Source organism: Mesoplodon densirostris, chromosome 7, assembly GCF_025265405.1.
Source record: "Mesoplodon densirostris isolate mMesDen1 chromosome 7, mMesDen1 primary haplotype, whole genome shotgun sequence".
Taxonomy (NCBI): domain Eukaryota; kingdom Metazoa; phylum Chordata; class Mammalia; order Artiodactyla; family Ziphiidae; genus Mesoplodon; species Mesoplodon densirostris.
In genome coordinates this window covers 47,218,976-47,239,538 of record NC_082667.1, presented here as the reverse complement: position 1 = coordinate 47,239,538, position 20,563 = coordinate 47,218,976, and the positions used below count along the sequence as shown (strand labels likewise).

The 20,563-nt window shown below is 46.1% G+C and overlaps 1 protein-coding gene across 1 annotated transcript in view; it reads right to left on the bottom strand.

The window, feature by feature from the left end:
- Positions 1–20,563, bottom strand: part of ME3 (malic enzyme 3) — a 202,260-nt gene that overhangs the window by 18,259 nt on the left and 163,438 nt on the right. The gene's annotated exons all lie outside the window — the stretch shown is intronic.

The following is a 20,563-nucleotide window of genomic DNA, read 5'->3' as shown; positions in this document are numbered from 1 at the left end:
TGGGTGTGGGTGTGGCATGGCTCATTCACTGGGGTTTATGCCACCTGGCTGGCTCCTGGACTCCTGGCTCTGCCTGCTCCATTATGATTTAGTTATTTATTTTTAATTGAAGTAGAGTTGATTTACAATGTTGTGTCTATTTCTGCTGTACAGCAGAGTGATTCAGTGACACATACATACATTCTTTTTTTTGAAGATTTATTACTCATTTGACAATACTTCCTATGTAATTAAAAAAATATATATACATATATATATTTTTTGGCTGCGTTGGGTCTTCGTTGCTGCACGGGGGCTTTCTCTAGTGGCGGCGAGCAGGGGCTACTCTTCGTTTTGGTGCACGGGCTTCTCATTGCGCTGGCTTCTCTTGTTGCAGAGCACGGGCTCTAGGCATGCCGGCTTCAGTAGTTGTGGCACGCAGGCTCAGTAGTTGTGGTTCACGGGCTCTAGAGCACAGGCTCAGTTGCTCTGTGGCGTGTGGGATCTTCCAGGACCAGGGCTCGAACCCGTGTCCCCTGCATTGGCAGGTGGATTCTTAACCTCTGCACCACCAGGGAAGTCCCATACATTCTTTTTTATATTCTTTTCCATTAAGGTTTATCCTAGGAGATTGGATATAGCTCCCTGTGCTATACAGTAAGACCCTGCTGTTTACCCATTCTAACTGTAATAGTTTGCATCTACTAACCCCAAACTCCCAGTCCATCCCTCTCCCAACCCTCTCCCCCTTGGCAAGTCTGTTCTCTATGTCTGTGAGTCTGTTTCTGTTTCATACATAGGTTCATTTGTGCCATATTTTAGATTCCACATAAAAGTGGAATAGTATGGTATTTGTCTTTCTCTTCCTGACTTATCTCACTTAGTATGATAATCTCTAGTTGCATCCACATTGCTGCAAATTGCCTGCCCCATTATGAATCTCTAGTTGCATCCACATTGCTGCAAATTGCCTGCCCCATTATGGACGAGGATGGGGCAGAGAGTAGGAGTACGGAGCCTGGTGGTCAGCCAAGCCCATATCATTGTCTCTAATGTGGGCTGGTGACTCCCATGGGCTCTGGATGGCAGACCCCAGGGGTGCTGGAAGGACTGAGATGGGGCCCTGCCTCTCTGTGGCCTGTGGCCATCTGAAATCCCAGCAGAAAGCTCACTCCAAACCCAAGTGCGTGCAGAGAGCCCGGCTCCTCTGCCACTCAGGCTTGGGGAGCCTCTGCAGCCTCCAAACATCTCCCTTGGTGGATCCTGAAGTCTCGAGTCCCTCCACCAGAGACTCTTCTGGGTTCAGGCATTATTCCCTGATAAGATACAGGGAAGGTTGGGAAAGGCCACTGCATGAAGCCACTGTCATCCACTAACACCTTGGTGAGGGTGTTCTCCGTGTACAGGTAGAGCAGGATCAGGTGGTAAGCTGGTTCAAAATGCAGAGCACCAGGCCCATCTCCCAAAGACTCACTCAGTGAGTTTAGGGCTGGGGCTCAGGAATCTGTATTTTTTCCTCCATCTTTACTGAGGTATAATTAACAAATAAAAATTGTATGTTTTTTTTTCCAGTTATTCCTCTTTTTTTTATTGTGGTAAAATATACATAAATCATATTTATTTTAACCATTTGTAAATATGCAGTTCAGTGGCATTAAATACAGCCACAGTGTTGTGTAACCATCACCACTGTCTATAACCAAAACTTTTGCATCATCCTCAACAAAAACTCTGTAACCGTCAAACAGTAACAACCCCATTTTCCCTCCCACCAGCCCTTAGTAACCTCTATTCTTTTTCTGTCTCTATGAATTTGTCTATTCTAGGTACCTCGTGTAAGTGGAAGGTACAATATTTGTCCTTCTATGTCTGGCTTATAAAAATTGTATGTATTTAAGGAGCACAACAGGATGCTTTGATACACGTATACATTTGAAATGATTACCACAAATATCAAGCTAATTAACACATATGTCACCTCACATTGTTATCATTTTTTTTTGAGTGGTGAGGACATTTAAGATCTACTGTCTTAGCAAACTTCAAGTACATGATACAGTAGTAATTATGAACTTTGGTCACCATGCTGTACAATGCATTTTCAGTGAGCACCTCAGATCGTTCTGATCCTGTCTGGAGAACTCAGAAACACTGCCTTGGTGGGTAAAGACAAGACCCATTAAGCAGCTTGAGTTGTCTTATTTAATATCTACACTAGAATTGCCTTCTAGATTTCAAAGTCAGGAAAAAGTTTGTGTTTCCTAAAAAATGACTGGATTGGTAACCTGTGTTTCCTGTTAACACTGGGCGTCAGGAAGCCAAGAGCTGTCTTCTGCCCTTTAACGGTAGGTTCCCTCAGCCGAGGCTCTCTGCACACACCCTCCCCTGACTCGATTCTGGCTCTTTGATCCTGCTTTTTTCGGTTGTACTGTGTCTCTTTTTTTTTGCGGTACGCGGGCCTCTCACTGTTGTGGCCTCTCCCGTTGCGGAGCACAAGCTCCGGAAGCACAGGCTCAGCGGCCATGGCTCACGGGCCCAGCCGCTCCGCGGCATGTGGGATCTTCCCGGACCAGGGCACAAACCCATATCCCCTGCGTCGGCAGGTGGACTCTCAACCACTGCGTCACCAGGGAAGCCCTGTACTGTGTCTCTTATTGGAGTCTTTCTGGAAGCAAGTGTGATGTGAATTATTAAAAATTACTTAATCCATGGGCAGAAAAAGGATTTCATCTCATGGACCAATTTGTGACCCACAGTATCTGCGGTCACGTTCATTGAGAAAAAAATGCCCTGATTGATCGGCACAGAGCGTCTGGGCATGTGGTAGGGAGAAGTGCCTGCCATTCCCAACTGTGTGAACTGGAGGCCTGGGACCAGCTTGGGACCAGCTGTGGAAAGAAAGATGTACGACCTTGTTGGAAAAAGTCGCTGGGGCCCACATGTGTTGGGCTTCCTGTGCTGTCGGGGCATCTGTCTGATGAGATTGGTGGCTGTGAGGGGTTGAGTAGCACTGAAGTGGCCCAGAACACATTTTTTCCAACCTCTGAATTTTGTGCATGGCATATCCTTTTTTTCTTTTCAGAAAATTTACCCATTTTTTGGATGCATTGCAACTGCTCTGCATTTGACTATATTATGTGGAAAATACTGAAAGTACAAACTACTTTGTGAAACCAAAGACAAACATTGAATCCAAAGATAAACTATGTTTTACACAATGGACACTTTTCCCGTTGTTAGTATTAAATTTTAAATATCTATTCCTTTTGTTAAAATGATTACTTTACATACTCCCTGAGTACATCTGCATTACAAACATAGCTCAGTAATTCTCAGAAACTGTTTATAGAGGTTTGTTGTAAAAGGAAGCGCACCACCAGAAAAGGGAGGAAGCCAAAAAAGTACAGTAGAAATGCCAGTGGGCAGGCAAATATTTGCTCCTACCATGATCCTTCCAGTTGGAGCTGTTGGTGGGGGGATTTGGAGACAGGTTCATGTCACAGGGGCCAAAATGGAGAGGCAGCAACTTGCCTCAGTCCAGTGTTGAGCTCTGGGCTTGGGTCAGGAGGCTCGTGGGCCTGACCTGGCTCTGCCACTGCAACCGAGTGTCACTTCACTTCTCTATTCTGCCTCAGTTTTCCATCTGTCAATGGGTATAATATTTGCCTGGCCAACTTGGCGGCTGTGGTGAGGATTAAAAGCTGGGGGTGATTTTTAAATTGTAAAGTGCTAAACATGTGTCATCCTGGCCACAATTCTTATTCCCAGTCACAGAGCAAGTGCTGGTGGGGGTAGCGGTAGGGAGCTTGCAGTGTCTCCTGACCCACCATCCAGCTCTCTTCTCCTTGTACAATGAATAGAAATGGTTAAAAAAAAAAAAAAAACCTTCAGTGCACAATTATAATGCTATGTTCACCAAACCAACATTTACTGTGAATTTTTGTTCAGGGTGTGAATTTCAAGTATTTGGATGGGGAGGCAGGAACAGAATGTCTTTGGTTGTTGGTGACCTTTTGATACACAGAATCCTCACAAGACTCCCAGTGTTGCTCCCGCACTGGCCTGGAGCTAAAATGCTGGAAAGGTCAGACGACAAAACAATGTGATGCACATTGTTTCTCCTTTCTCTCACTCTCTATCTCTTACACACACACACACACACACACACACACACACACACACACACACACACACACACTTGACCTTTAAGTAACACCACTCTTAGGTTAAAAAATAAGGCAGGGATTATAAATAAATACCTTTGTTCAGTGCACTATTATTCTTCCATGGCAAATTCAGTTTCACTTAAGAGAACCTTCCCAGGGAGGAATTTGATGAGATACAGAGTAAAATCTCATTCATTCAAGTCATTTTAATCCTAACTTGGAATTGGATAAAAGGCTATGTGAATCTCCCATCCAATAACCTAGACTCAGAGTTTCTTGACCTTCTTGTATTTAATGACCTGCAGGACCCCTACCCACCTTGGATGCCCTCCCCATGGCTGCTCCCTGGACCTTTCGTCACCAGGAGCCGCTCCTAATAAAATTCCACACTGTGCATTTCAGTCTCTGACCACAGCCTCTCCTTCCACCTCCCTTACTTCCACTATATCTCTTCTTCACCTCCAGTGAGACCTTTGGGCCCTTTACCATTTTTTCCTGGTCCCTTGGCTCCTGACTTATGGCTTTTCACGAAACCACACCACTAACTATCCAGTCTGAACCAAGGGTGGTTACTTCAATTGCTCTATTTGCATCATCCATCCATTCCCTCTGCCCATCCATCTGCCTGTCCATCCATCCATCCAAAAGCATCTACTGAGCACCTATGATAAACCAATACTGTCTGTAGTTGTTGTTCAGTAAATGTTTTAGGAAGAGCTGGGTACATGAAAGAGTTGGTGGAAATTTAGTGTGAGTTTTCCTGCCAACTTGTTAAACTAATTAAAAGCCAATTAAGAACAAAAAAAATTTCAGAATGAAAATTTTAAAAGCTTAGGTTACAAAAAACCTTTTCTCAATTCATCCATGTATATCCAAATACAGGATGTTGGACTTTCATCATAACACCAATTTAAATGTTAATTTTAACTGCCTTACATATTCATGAAAATACTTCTACTAATGATAACAGTAACAAAAACAGCTAATGGTTATCCATGGTGCTGGGCATCAGGCTGAGTTCTTTGCATGAATTATCTCAACTAATCTTCCCATGACCTTATGAAGTAGGTAGGTGCCATTTCAGAGAAGGAATCCTGAGCTACAGGACGTTCAGTTATTTGCCCCCAGGGTTATTTATTCTCCTGCAGTTGGAAAGTGGTGGAGCTGGAATCTGAATCCAGCTCTATCTGACACCAGAACTTAGTTTAGTTTTTAACAGCAATATGATTTTGTAAAACATAAAGTGAAGTAGATGTTAAAGTTAGGTTTCTTTCTCCAACGAGAAAAACAGTGCCATGTGGTGAAGAAAACGCTGAACTGGGGGACAGGAAAATCATATTCTCCTTCTGTCTCTGATATAAGCTCTGAGCCTTGGGTGAGTCCCCTTTCTCTCTGGGTCTTAGTTCCTGATCTGAGAGCCTTGCGGGGGAAGCAGGAGCTCCTTAACGTAGGGTTGGAATAGATACACTAGGAGCTTCACTGAGATGTAAGTCCAAAGTAGGGAGGTCTGACCATTCCTGGTAAGAGCAACATAGGACAGGAACATCAGTATTTTCGAGTCCTCTTTGAGCTGACCCAGAGCAGACCGGCTGAGCGAGCAGGGCGGAGGCGGCCCCTGTCCAGGTCGTACAGCTGGAGCAGCAGCCCCTCCAGAGGGGCCCCGCTCAGGCCCCCTACTCAGGGCTCTGGGCAGTTTCCTGATTTCAGTGCCGCCAGTTCATCGCTGACCTTCCATCCTGCCAGAAGCTGCCCCTCACCGGGGCGGGTCCTGTTTGCTTGTCCCCTTCTGCACTTTTGAACTCTTCATCCTGAACTCCTGGCAGGGGCTGAGGAATATCTGCTGCTTCTCAGGGGAGAATTCCTGCAATGGAGAAAGAGGCGCCTTCCCAGGCCGTACACGGAGCTGCCCAGACTCCTCCACCCTGGGGACTCCGCTGGGAAATGGCCTTGGCGCTGCCATAGAAGGCATTCTAAGGCAGGGCTCACTTAAAGACACAAGGCCGATGGGTGGATGTTAAAAGGTTTTTTTCCTCCAGCCCTCAGGCAAGAGGAAGCCTGAAAATGGCGACTTGTGCCTGGGAGCCCTAGGGAGCTGTGTGTGACAATGTGAGACTAAGCCAGGACCCAGGTACCTGTCACCTGGGATGCAGCCTACCCAGGGTAAAGAGATTCTGAGATGGTTGCTCTGCCCTTCCCCCCAGCAAGCTGACCAAAGGCTGCGTGAGAGATGTGGTGAGACCAGAACATTCCATGGGCTGCAGACCTGGTTTCTTTGTTCTGAAGGTCAGGACCTGCCATTTTTTCAAACACTTGGGTCTGACCTCTTTCAGGCCTGAACAAACACAGGGCACCTGGGAAGAGCAGGTGAATTTGCTCAGCCTGCCTCCAAACAGAATGACTAAAACCTACCACTCACATTTCCATGGCAGCCCACTCCATGCCCCCAACAAAACACACACACACACAAGACTCCCCAGCAGAGTGCATTGTGAGGACATCAGTTACATCCAGTGGAAAGCTATTTCTTTTGTTTATTTTGTCCTTCCAGAAATTAGAGCTGACAGAATCCCGAAAGCTCTAGGTCTCTGTTTTTATTTTACACATTCCATTAAACTCTAGTCCCTTGAGATGCTCTCAGAAAGAGGTTCCATGGCTCAAACCATTTGGGAAACTCTGAATGTTCATATAACATACGCAATGTATATGAAAGATTCTGAAAAGTCCTGCATTAAGAAGCCTGTTTAACTCAGCATTTTCTAAACTTATTTGACTAGAGACCTCATCCTTCTGTGTCCCACCCTCTGTTTACATGATAGAGCACAGTTTGACAGACACAGCTCTCTGCAGAAAGAACTTTGCAGGGGCTGGGTGGACTCAGGGCAAGGCCATCTCTCCCTGGGATTCCTGCAATTGTTACTTCTGGCCAGGATCCTATAATAACAGATCTCACCACCTCCAGCTTTATTTCCCTTCCCCCAATCCATCCACTGTATCTTTCTAAACACAAATCTGTGCGATGTCTTTTCTTAAAATCCTTACAGCACTCCTACTGCCTTTGGGGTTGTGTTCAGACTCCTTAGATGGCGTTCACTTTGGCCCCAACCTTAATGCTCACCCCCTTCTCATGTCTTCCGTCGCCCTGGGCATCTCTTGCTGCTTCCCAACCACTGTGGGCCCTTGCACTGCTCCATGTCTTTGCTCAGGTGCCCAGAGGGCCTCATTTTACCCTGGCCAACTCCTACTTAAACGGTAAGGCCCTGCTGAAATGTCATGTCTTCTAGGAAGGCTTCCCTGACCCATCGATTTCCTTACCCAGGGTAACAGTAGTTCTTCTCTTTCCTGGGCTGCCTTGCTACTCTGGGCGTATCTCTGTTAGGATACATCACATTGCATCACAATTATTTATTGACATTTCTGTTTTAATTATTAAAGAAATGTATCGGGCAGGGTATCCCCTTTGTGCCAGGAACTCTCCTAGGTATGATATAAATGTTCAATTCAGCAAACATTTCTAAGTGTCCACTGTGAACAAGGGACTGTCTTCCCTGCTAGATTAAAAAGGCAAGTTCAAGAATTTCAAGTCTGATGGGGACACAGGAAAATAAAAAAAGCAGTTGCAACATACTGTGACAAGGGTAATAATGAAGGTATGTCCTAGGCATGTGGGAGGCCTCCACGGGGGCAATCAGCTCTTCTGGGAGAGGCACTGAAGCCTCCACCGAGCAGGAGACCGGGGCTCGGCCTGAGGGAGAGCAGAGGTTCAGGGGCAGACTGTGCAGGCGGGGGTGGGGTGGCAGGGGAGGGAGAAGGGTGCCTCAGGCAGAGGGAACAGCACATGCGTCTGGAATGAGAATGGGGGGGGCCTTCCTGGAGCTGCAGGAAAATAACCAGAGCTGGGAGAGGCGTGAAGAAGGGGAGATGTGGGGAGAGCTGAGGCTAGGCGGATTCCAGGGGCCCCCCCTTTACATGCCTGTGTAAAAGAGCCTACACAGTCGGGGGATGATGGGGACCCACCGAGGGGCTTCGGGCAGGAAAGTGGCCTGTGTTTTAGGACGTCCATTCTGCAGCAGGGTGGGTGATGGGATGGACTAGCTGGGAGGACATCCTGGAGGCACGGAGCCCCGGTGAGAGACCGTGAAGTGCTGGGGCGAGGCAACAGGGACCTCGAGTGAGAGGAGGGCGGGGTGACAGACGTGAAGGCAGAGGGTGGGCAGCGGAGGGAGCTTTGGGGCTGCGCAGGTCTGGAGCCATCACCTACTAAACGTGTGACCCCAGGCGAGTTATTTAATCCAAATTTCAGTCTTTGCCGATAAGAGAGCGGGATGGCAATACCTCTCTTGCAGTCCTGCTCTGAGAATTAAATGAGATAATGTAAATAAAAAGCCTGGCACGTCGTAGGCACTGAGTCCATGGAGGCGATTGTTCTTAAGGGCAGGATTTAATCAAGGGCAGGATGTGGAAGCTGAAAGAGGAGGAGCCCGGGATGCGGGTGGAGGCATCTGTTGGTCGCCAAGGCTGGGGACAGGGAGGGACAGATACACTCACTCCGCAAGACAGGCTTGGCCCGTGCTGAGTCTGAGGTGCTGGCATGTCCAAGTGGACGTGTTCACGAAAAGCAGACGCTACATGAGGCTCAGCAGAGAGGAACAGGGAGTTCAGGGTGTTGTGAGGGTCTCAGGCAGAGCGCGCGCACCGAGCAGGGAGCAAGGCCGAGGACAGACCTCGCGCACACCTGTGTCCGGGGAGCAGCAAGGGGCGGAGCAAGAGAGTCTAGAGAAGGAGAGTCAGCAGGGGGACCGGCGAGGTGGACGGTGGCAGCTGCCACGGGAGTCGCATGACAGGCTGCGGGCAGTGTCAGATGCTGCGGAGAGGTCAATGGAAACAGGGATCTGGAAGTGTTGGCGGGGGGCGGGGAAGTGACGGTCAGAAGATCATTTGTGAACTTTGCCAGAGCACTTTCGGTGGAGTCGTGGGGAGGGAACCGTTCTGAGGGGGGTTAAAGAAGAGGCTTGGCTATGAAACAAGGGTAGGGAGACAGGTGGTGGTGGATGTGGGACTGAAGGATGGATGCGTTTTGGATGGGAGGTGTGTGTATGAGATAGAGAAGCCAGTGAGGAGGGGAGATGTGAGGAGTGATGATGGGGGATCGAGGTCCTAGGGAGATGGGAGCAGACAGGAGCCAAAGTCCAGCTGGAACGTGAAGGAGACATGGTTCCTCCTTCTGGGACGTCACAGCCTAGTGGAGGGACAGATGTGCAGCCTTCACACCACACATATGTAGAGGGAGTGACTCACTCTGCAGGGGGCGGGAGGGGTGCTTGGGAAGGGACTCACAAGGATGACAGGGAAACTCTTCTGTAGGTGAGCAAACTGGACACCATGGATTGGGGAAAGCGGGAATGTTGTGTCTGAAAAAGAAATCTCAGTGGAACGAGGCATAATGATTATCTTCAGAGACACGAAGGACCGTTCTGCTGACAGGGAATTAGGGTAGACTGATCTTATGTGGCCTTAAGAGAAAAGCAGAGCCAACAGGTGGAAGTCAGAAGGACAGGGATTTCTGTGCCACATAAAGCAGAGATCTCGAACGCTAGATGGAAGAGGCTGTCACTGGAAGTGATGCCAGGGCCCCCAGAACTTCACTTGGCATTGAAGTTGTGGAAAGGATTCCAGCCACGGTGGACGTGGTGTATGGACCTCTGAGGCCCTTCCCTTCCCAGGTCCCACACTGGGAGATTCCCCTGGTGTGCCGGGGCGGGCAGCCAGACTGGCGGGCTCCTGTGGCTGCCATTCCGGCCTAAAGGGGGAAAACTCCCATCGTGTAAAAAGACAGTCAAAGGAAGCAGGAACTTCTAAGCAAAAGTACCAGAATAATGTGGCCACTCCTCAGTCACTGCTCTGACGGCAATCCCAGGCCAGACAGAAAACACTCCGGGAACAGTTTGTATTTCCTCCTCAATTTCCCCGTTTGTCTGACTTCCTGGGCAAACACTCAAATGGCGCCAGAAATCCCAGTGCTGGGAAGAGGATGGTGGCTGATCTGCTGACCTCTCGACGTCTCAAAGGTCAGAGGCCAGTACTGAGTTTTTCCTCTAGGTCACAGCAGCTCACACCCCAACCTTCTGCTCTTAAAGCCTCGGCACTTTTCCTAGCCTCCAACCCACTGGCTGACTTGGGGCACTGGCATTTACACCAGCTCTGATTTGCCCACAGATTGCACGTTTTAGTTGTCATGAGGTGACTGATGTTCTCTGATTAGTTGGGCTTATTCTGATCTCTCTATTCAGGTGTACTACTGTAGTATTTGTACCATACAGTCTGTCATACAATTGTACCTTGGACTTCCTAAACATCTAAACTGTCCCTCTCTCGTGCAACTGGCTAAATTCCACCTTGAATGTTGACATTCAGGTGAAAGTCAATAAGGCTGGAAACCGCAGTCTGTGTTTGTGGCCTTTCAGGACCAAAGTGAGTCAAAGTCAGGGAGGGGAAGAATGGAAAGACTAAGCCAGGTTAGGGGACAGACTAGGTCAAAGCAGGCACTAGGCAGGGTCCTTGAGGACAGGGCAGGTGTCTCACTCACCATGTGGGGCACGACAGCTGAAGAAGGAGTTTTAACTGACCCCCTCTCCTGCCCCCTGCTCTGGACAAATCCGCTTCAGACACCCAAGTTAGAAGACCAAACAAACCTGCTGCCGTATGCCCAAGGCCCTGTGCTTGCCCAGCTCAACCAGCATTGGTGAACAAATGGAAGCATGAATGAATGCCTGCCAGAGCACAGTCCTTCTACAGGGGTGACCAGTCACACACAGCCCACGTGACTCCCAGTCCCCTGGAAGCCCCACTGTCCTCTTCTAGAGGCCACTGCTGCAAAGTATCTTTGTATCACAATAGCTCAGTCCCTTTCCTCTACCCCGAGGAATCAACACAAATGAGGCCGCAAGCAGGGACGGGTTTCCAGCTAGGCTGGGACAGCAGGCAGCAGAGGCTGTAGGAAAGCACCTCTGATTTTGAAGTCAGATGGATTTGGGGTGAGCCCAGACTCTTCCATTTCTAACTGGGTGATCTTGGACAAGTTACTTAACCTTCCTGAACCTCAGTTTATTTATCCCTAAGGGTTGCTGTGATAATTAAAAGTAAAGCACCCAGCACAGAGTAGGTTCTTTGTAAAAGTGAACTGCTAGCTCTTTCCTGGGAAGAAGGCCATGACTTTGAACTCCAACTAAATGCCCCAGGGCTGTGACCATTGTATTCCCCCATCAGCCTTGACTGACACTGCAGGCAGGGCCATTAACTAAGTAGACATTAAATCTACACAAACTCAGCAGTAATTATTTAAGCATATTTTAATTTTTCCCAGTCAGTTATAAGCTTCTTGAGAGCAAAGTCTATTTCTGACTTATTGCTATGTTCAATAAATATCTGTCCATTGAATGAATTGAAGTATGGGTGAATACAAGAATAAATAGATAAAAGAATAATTGAATGCTGCCTTGAACTATTTTCTGATTATTTCATGTGTCCATATTACAAGCTCAAGGGAAAACTGAACTCTAGGACAGGTGAACTCTAGGTCAGAACTCAACTGAACTCTAGGTCTTTTTGTATTGGCCACACTCTGGGGCCCAGAGAAAGCATATGATAAATACAGGCTAAATGGAAACTTGGAAGAGATTTCATGAATTATGTGAATGGGAGCAAACAACTAGATAAGTTCCCCTTAATTTCCCACTGCTTTTTATCATTATCTGACTCTGGGGAAATAACTTTCTTTCTGGGTCTCAGTTTCCCCACCTATAAAGTGATGGAGTTGGATCAATGAGCAGGTTGTTTCTTGTTCAGGTATTCTAAGATTGTGTGGTTACAGTCCTAAGGAGGGCCAGGTGGGAAAATAAAGTAAGACACAGGTTGAACTGCAAAAGGCATTCCTAAAATTCAGTGTATATGAAAATACTGAGCAGTGACTGTCTCTGCTGAGAGGGACTCAGCGTGTGAATGCTCCTGTGAAACATCACAATCAAGATTTAGAGCTAATGGTTACACTCTTTACAATCTTTCAAAATTAATATAAAATCTTGAAACTTGCCTTGTAGTCTGGATGCCATAAGCTTAGGGCTTTTCCTTTGTTTGTATTGTTTAAAACCACCAGGAGAAGCTTGGAGCCAATGAGCCTCAGCTTTTCCCCTGGGGCTCGGTGACACTGGCTGGGTTTGCAGTTTGTGGAGAGGCCTGCAGGGGGCGCCCAGCTCTGGTGAATGATGGGGCGCCTGGACCACTGTTAGGTAGTTAAGAAGGAAGAACCAAGTGCCAACTGACTCAGGGGCTGGGGAATTTTCCCACCACAAAAAAAGGAAATGATAACTATGTGATGTGATAGAAGGCTTAGCTAACGCGGTGGTGGTAATCATATTGCACTATATTAATGTGTACCATATGCTAACGCATGTATATGGAATCTAAAAAAAAATGGTACTGATGAACCTATTTGCAGGGCAGGAATAAAGAGGTAGACATAGAGAAGGGACTTGATGACATGGGGTGGGAGGGCGAAGCTGGGGCGAAGTGGGAGTAGCATCAACATATATACACTACCAAATGTAAAATAGCTGGCTGGTGGGAAGCAGCAGCATAGCACAGGGGGATCGGCTCGGTGCTTTGCGATGACCTAGAGGGGTGGGATAGGGAGGGTGGGAGGGAGGCTCAAGAAAGAGGGCATATGGGGACATGTGTATGAATATGGCTGATTCGCTTTGTTGTGCAACAGAAACTAACACGGTATTGTGAAGCAATTATACACCAATAAAGATCTATTAAAAAAATTAATGTGTCAAATCGACATGTTGTACACCTTAAACTTACACAATGATACATGTCAATTACACTTCAATAAAAATTAAAAAATAAAAAAGAGGATGCATCCCTCGCTGAGAAAGGCTAGAGAGTTTTGAAAATGGGAGTTGATGTCTGGTCCCTCCATAGCCGCCCTAATGATGAGGACTGGTGGGTCACTAACCCTGCCCTAGAACAAGCTAGAGAGAGGAGACATGAGTATGTGAAGTAGAATAGTCTCCATAAGAACTTCCTCCCATTTGTTCTCCTTGCCTGCTGCATCAGAAAGGTGTCTGGAGTATGTTGGACTGTCTTTTCTTTCATGTAGAAGAAAAGAAATAGAGAGTATTCAAGTTAGAAGGTGGGTTCTGGAGTTAGACCACCTGAGTTCAAAGCCTGGCTCCACCATTGCTAATGGTGTGACCTGGGACAAGATCCCTAAGCTCTCTGTGCCTCAGTTTCATCTGTAAAGTGTGCATACATTCAATAAATGTTTATTGAGAATCCATGCTGTCATTAGGCATTGTTCTGAGCACTTGAGATACAGCAGTGAACAGAAGAGACAAAGATCTCTCCCTGGAACTTATATTTTAGTGGGATGGGACAATAACTGTATCTCCTTAATAGGATTATTGTGAGTATTACATGAGTTGATGGATGTGAATTACTTTATTGTCTGTAGGAGCCTAGGTTAGACCAGTACTCAATTCACCAGAGGGTGAAGCCTGGGATGCTTGCTTGCTTCTTTGTATCTTTAGTGCGTTTAAAAAAAAATGCAAGGAACTGTCTCTGGGAAAGAACCCGCTGCCTAACTCATTATTTTAAAAAATCCATTGTTTTTTTCTAATTACAAAAGAAATGCCTGCACACAAACAATATAGGAATGACTGGCTTGGAAAGCAAAAACCCCAGCAATCTCATGCCTTAACTCTAATCACTGTTAACAGCGTGGTATGTATACATCCAGACATTTTTTCTTTACATAACTTATCTTGACAGAATCATTTGCTTTTAGGATTCCATTTTATTAGGCTCAAGCACATTAAAAAACAATGTGCTTGAGCCTAATAAAATGAATGCAGTAGAATAAGAAGAGACTGCCTAATATGTGTGTATGAACGAGTGAGACAGAGAAAGAGAGGCAAAGAGAAAATGAGAGTAAATGTACCATGGGGTTGCCTGGAATCGCTACATCCTCTCTGGCATGGAATGATGAGGCTTGGATTTGGGGGCTGCGGTCTTATCCATCCTTTCTTCCCCTTGAGAGAAATGCTCTTTTTCACAAGCAGCTCAGAGAAATCTTTCCTGATTAAAACACCTGGTGTCTCAGTTCTTTCTGGATCATCAGCAGTAGGACTGGAGGGTCTCTGAAATGCCTGCAGGCAGTGATTTTTAAGGATTTGGGTTTTCTGACGGTGTCTGGAGCTAACATTAGTATACTCTGCTGAATGTCCATGACTCTGTTTTTCATTTTCAGAAGTTTTATCTGTTTCTTTTTCAAATCTGCCTGCTACTTTTTTTTTAAGTGTTAGGTACTTTCCTTATTACTTCATTCTTATAAAAAATAGCTCTTTAATACCTCTAAGTATAACTGCTTTATAGTCTCTCTCAGAATATTCCTTTTCCTTGGGGTTCTAATTCTTCTATTAGTTTCTGATTTTCCCACATTGTGGACTGTTTCTGTGTGGGTTACTGTGAATCATGAATTTATTTTCACTGGGGAATTGCTTTTCCCTTCAAGGAATTCCACACGGCATGGGTTGTGGGAGTGACCCTATAGAGGAGTTTTAGTTTTCCCTCTGCCAGGTTCTCCAGCCATGTCACTGGTAGGGGACACTTTTATATTCATTTCTTCACTTGGGAAATTAGCTTCTTAGCTCTCAGAACGGCGGGTCTGTAAGGCCCAAATAACGCTCATCTGAAACAACTACAGAAAATATGAGTTCTCACCCCCACATGTATACATGGATAGACACAATGCCTCTCCACTTGGGGGAGGGAGGTGGTGGGCAGAATTTAACTGAATAGGTGTAGAGGGCAAGGACCAAACATTTACTAATTGTACAAACCCAGGATCTGAACATGGAGATGGATCACACCCAGTGCTTCCAGAACTGTTCTTTTTATTTCTTCAGATTAGCACCAGGGAAGAAGAATTGCATAAGAGAAGGAAGCTATTATTGGAATGGCAGGGATGGATGAGTGGGGGACTATGGAAGGAAAAGATGAATATATTAATGACTAATTTAACTGATCGCATGAATGGAGGCAGTACTAAAGCACTGCTTAAAGGACAGTGGCTTTGGAAACTGCCTAAGTTATTATTATTTTTAATAATAGCAAACATTCATGTTTACTATTACCCAGGTATAATGGTAAGCATTGTATATGGATTGTCTCATTTATTCAGCAGAAGCGTTCTACAAGTTAAATATTAAAAACGCATCTTGGAAATGAGGACACCGAGGCACAGAAAATTAAATAGCTTGTTAATAAGTGGCAGGTGAGAGGTTCAAACTCAGGCAGTGTAGCTCTAGAGTTTGTGCTTTTAACAACTGTTGTTAGTGGGTGGGGTCTTAACAGGGTTCTTGTTCTTAGGGAGGTTACTTACACCTTATAAGCTTCAGTTTCCTCATCCCTTAAAATGAAGCTAATAATAGTACCCACCCCCGGGCTTCCCTGGTGGCGCAGTGGTTGAGAATCTGCCTGCCGATGCAGGGGACGCGGGTTGGAGCCCTGGTCTGGGAAGATCCCACATGCCACGGAGCAACTAGGCCCGTGAGCCACAGCTACTGAGCCTGCGCATCTGGAGCCTGTGCTCCGCAACAAGAGAGGCCGCGACAGTGAGAGGCCCGCGCACCGCGATGAAGAGTGGCCGCCACTCGCCGCAACTAGAGAAAGCCCTCGCACAGAAACGAAGACCCAACACAGCCAAGGATAAATAAATAAATTAATTAAAAGAATAAATAAACAGGAGATGCTAAGTAAATTGTTAAAAAAAAAAAAATAGTACCCACCCCAGAGGGCTGCTGTGAGAACTCAGTGAATTAATACTGTATGAAGCGCTTATATTAGAGTCTGTGCATAGCAGGCAATTAAGTAAAAAAGAGTTCTTGTTATTATTATTATTATTAATCCATTGAGAAAAATCAGGGCGAAAAAACCCTTTTATTCCTCCCTCTCCTCTGCTATAATATGCAACTTTCAGGTCTGGGCATGATTTTGTTCCTACTCGGATACCAGGTGATACAATCTGCCTCTTGGGGAAAAATGAAATGGAAATAGCCAGCTGGCATCACTGAATCCATCTTCCCAGTTAGTGAACTTCCTCCATCACATTTTGGCCTCTCAATTATTCAGTCTGCTTGGTCACGATGGAAACAAATAGATCCTAGAGAGTTGGGTGCTGGTTTGTGTTTTTCTACAGCCTTCCAGCCCTTTCTGTGACCCAAGATAGAGTCTTCACAGGCATGAGAGACTGTCATTTTGCAGCATCTGGCTCCTATTCTGATGGGAACATGTCGGAGCTGGACTGTCAACAATTAGCCACGTCAGGCTGAGACTGGGAAACTGATCTGTTTTTTCAGAGGCCAGACAAGCTAGAATGGGTCCCAACATTCCTTCCTCTGAGCTTCCTCAGATACCATCAAATTCATAACCTTCAGTCCATTCTAACTGATAGCTAGCCCGGTGAAGGCTTTCAATCCCTCAGCCAACCAACCCAACCAACCAACCAACCGTCCAACTCCCACCCTTACTATTTACAGTGGGTCCACCATGAGTAAAATCATGCTCCCTGCCCCCCAGGAACTACCAGTCTGGTAGAGATGTTACAGAGTTACAGGACCTGAGGAAGGAATGTTCTTCAAAGTCCATCTAGTCTGGGCCAGGCTGATACTTGAACCTCTCTACAATAGTCCAGACACATCTTTGCCCAGTCTCTGCTCTGATGATGAAAAGTTAAAGGACCAAAAAAGCTTTAAAGAAAAGCTCTAGACTATTATAGAAAAGACCATGATGCAGTGCATGATTAATTAGCAAATGAATTATACAGCCAGTAAGTTATGCTACGACTACAAACAGCAAAAGAGTTTCAGGCCAGGCTTGTCAGGGCAGACCTCTGTGGGGAGGGCAGAATTTGAGTTGGGGCATTGCTATGGTTGCTGTTCTAATCTTCTCCCACGTCCTGTCAATTTCAATACTTTGTTGTTCAAGAACCTACCATGGCTCCCTATTGTTCTCTGAATCAAGTCCCAAGTAAGGTTTTGTGTGGATTGATAGTTTTCAAACATTTTTAGTAGAAGAATTTTTTAATTAATGAAATCTTGAGCAGAACCCTGACACAGAAAGCGATGAAAAACAATGATGTTTTTCTTCAAGTGGTTTCAATCTTGTATGGTTGGTGGAAAATGTTCATTTCTAGCACTCCTGATGCACCTCTGTAAATGCCTGGGGTTTGGGGAAACTTGGTTTAAAACCACTGGATTAGATAACTGAAGCCCTTTCCACTTTTGAGCTCTAATAATTGCAACCTTCTGCCTGGGTTTTGAGGCCTATCACATAGCCTGCTCTACTGCTACTTAACCTTTTTTGGAACCAATAAACATTCACCTCTAGTGGGGCCAGTCTTCCAGAGTCTTCTGAGTACTCCTTGCCTTGTCCTTGCCTTTGCTGTGTCCTTGCTTTTCTCATGATGTATCATCCATATGGAATGTGCTCTTTCTCCTGTTGCTTAATCACATTTGGCCCTGAATCTGTTTACTTTCCATCTCTTCCCAGTGATCCCTGATTGCTTCTTTCTCTGAATTTCCACTGAACTGAAAGTCAACACCAAACAGTTGAGTACTTAACACTTCTCTAATTAGTTCCTGTTCAAAATGTTGTCTTTTTGGAAGGTCTGTAAGATTCATGAGGACACAGTGCATGTCTTTTATTTCTTTTGAATCTCATTACAGGGCTTAGTAGAGTGCTGGGCATGTAGTCCTTACTCAAAAGCCCTGGAAAAGCATGACTAGATACATTGTTTGTTTGTGCTGCTCTTAGCTTTCTTGGAGCTTCTAGAATGAGTTTTCTCACCTCAGTGGTGAAAGAAAGCTCAGTTCCCAGGAGCACTCCATGCAGTACCTGCTGCTCCTATCTCTTTGCCAGAAAAACATATTCCCTCATGGAACGAGTTTGAAAAGTCAAATTCCAAAAAAAAAAAAAAAAATAGACATAATTGTTGGGAGGGTGATGTGACTTTCTGTATTTCCACGGGAAGCATTTTGTAAGAAATCCCCCGAATGAGGCAGTCATGACTGCCTTTACCTTACCAACGCATTTGCCATCTCCCTCTTCCACGCTCATCAGCCCTCACAGAGTCAAGGCTTGAGGCCGGGGGATCAGGCTTGAGCTTGCACCTAGCTGGTGGGGAAAGGCGGGCCTGATTCCTCCCCATGACGAGTCTTCTGGGAAGGGGTGCCCAGATGTGTGTGTGTGTGCTTTCCCCATATGTGGAAATGCAATCATGTCAGGCCTGAAAGCAGCTCAAGTTCCTCCAGGGCAAAGGGGATACCAGCAGAGGCAGCAGGCACAGCCCGGCTTGGGGGGTTTTCAGAGCAGAAGGAAACTGTTAGAGCTGCAGGTGTGTTGTCAAGATAGACTGCCTGGGAGGGTGAGCCCAGAGAAGGTGCTGGGCCTTTCTTCATGCAGGTCCCTGGTGGGAAGATGTGTGGAAAGCCTCTCAATACTGACTATCAATTGTATATGATGTGTATTGGTCCTTAACCCTTGCCTCAGGCTCCAGTCTGACTCTGAAAGTAGGGGGAGCTGGGGCTGCTTAAAACATGCCTCTACAGGGAATGTAGTCCATCTGAGCTTTTTAGATCTCAACCTTTGTGTGGCTCTAAGAGAAGCATCAAGAAAGCTTCAAAAACAGAGATGCCCAGGCCTTAGCCCGGGCCTACTATGGCATAGGAGGCTGGAGTCTATATTCTTGATAACTCCCCGGATGAGTCCAATACCAAGCCATGTTTGGGAACCACAGGTCAGTATTCATATGCTTATGTTTATTTGATCCACTGCTTTGTTCCAGAGTGGACTGGGATGGGCGTGAGGGTGGAGTGTACCCATGGGAGCATATTCCTGCATGTTTCTGTAACTCAGAAGAAGGAGATGCAGTTTCATGTGGACCCAACAGACAGGCTTGGTGTAGCTCTTGAAATATCCTGAACACCTAGCTATGAGAAATCTTCAGCCTTCGGGTTCCTTTGGCCTCTGAGTTTCTGCTGACTGTAGGAGTTGCAGAAGGACCGGTGAGTGTGAGGGCTCATGAAGTTGCAGATGCTTAGGCCATAGGCTCTTCATAGATCCAGGATGGCTAAAGCATGGCACATATGCTGCCACAATTCACTCCCCTGCAGGGCAGACATTGCTAATCAATCATCATTTCCTGTTGCACCTAGAGAGGCCTTAGGATCCTAGCAATCAGAGCTGGTACGAGAACGAAACCTTTTACCCTCCTTGTCATTTCTACCAACAATATCCTAGTCTAATCTAAAATTTTGTTGAGCACTTTAAGTTGCAGTTATTCACAGGGCATGGTTCCAAAAACAGTGGGAAGCCATTCTCTCTTCTTTCTCTACTCTCTTTCCCTAGGTGGACCCCACCATGCCCTTGACCTTACCTACCATCTATGAACTGGTAACTCCCAACTTTATGTTTTCTCCCTAGAATTCTTCTTAAAGAGACTCCGAGGCCAAGAAAGCTTAGAGGTCGGGTCTGAACTCCAGTAGGTAGATAAAAAATGTCTCTGAATGAACAGCTCCTTGAGAGCTGTACTGTTAATTTCTCTGTGGATTGCCACCTACGTTTGACACAGCGTCATATATACCAGCAGATACTCAATAACTGACTATCAGTTGTATTTGATGCATCTCCCTGTTTCCATGTGTAATGGTGCTATTGTTTTCTCCGCCCTTCTTGCATTTTCAGAGCACATCCTCCTCCTGTAATGCTGGCTGCCCCATTCCTTACCCCTCCCAGGCTGGATGGTGTGTGGTAGTCTGTTACCTTGGTGGCTCCCCAATGAACCATGCCACCTGGTGTTTCGACCCTTGTGTTATCTTCTCTCTTGGAATCTGGTATGCACCTCTGATTTGCCTTAACCACCAGAATGTGATGAAATTGTACTATGCCAGTTCCACTATGGCATAAACCTCAGGTATCTGGTGTAGGATGGTGCGTGTGTGTGCGTGCGTGTGTGCGTGTGTGTGTGTGTGTGAGAGAGAGAGAGAGAGAGAGAGAGAGAGAGAGAGAGAAAGATGGAGAGACTCAAAAAGAAATTTTCCTGGAGCTAAAATGCAGATGCTTTTTTTAAAAGTCAGGTTTTAAAAAAAACCTATTATCTCCCTTCTTGTTTATCACTCTTATCTCAGGAGCTTAGCAATCTCTAGATTTAGGGTTTGGTGAACTAGAGAAAGGGGGTGGCTTCCTCTCATGGCCTGCCTAAAGTTTGCTGACGTCAAACTCCTGTCCAGCCCAGGCCAAGCATCAGACAGAGCTGGGGCTCCAGGTGCAAACTTAAAATGAACCATTCCCTAGGGCTTCCC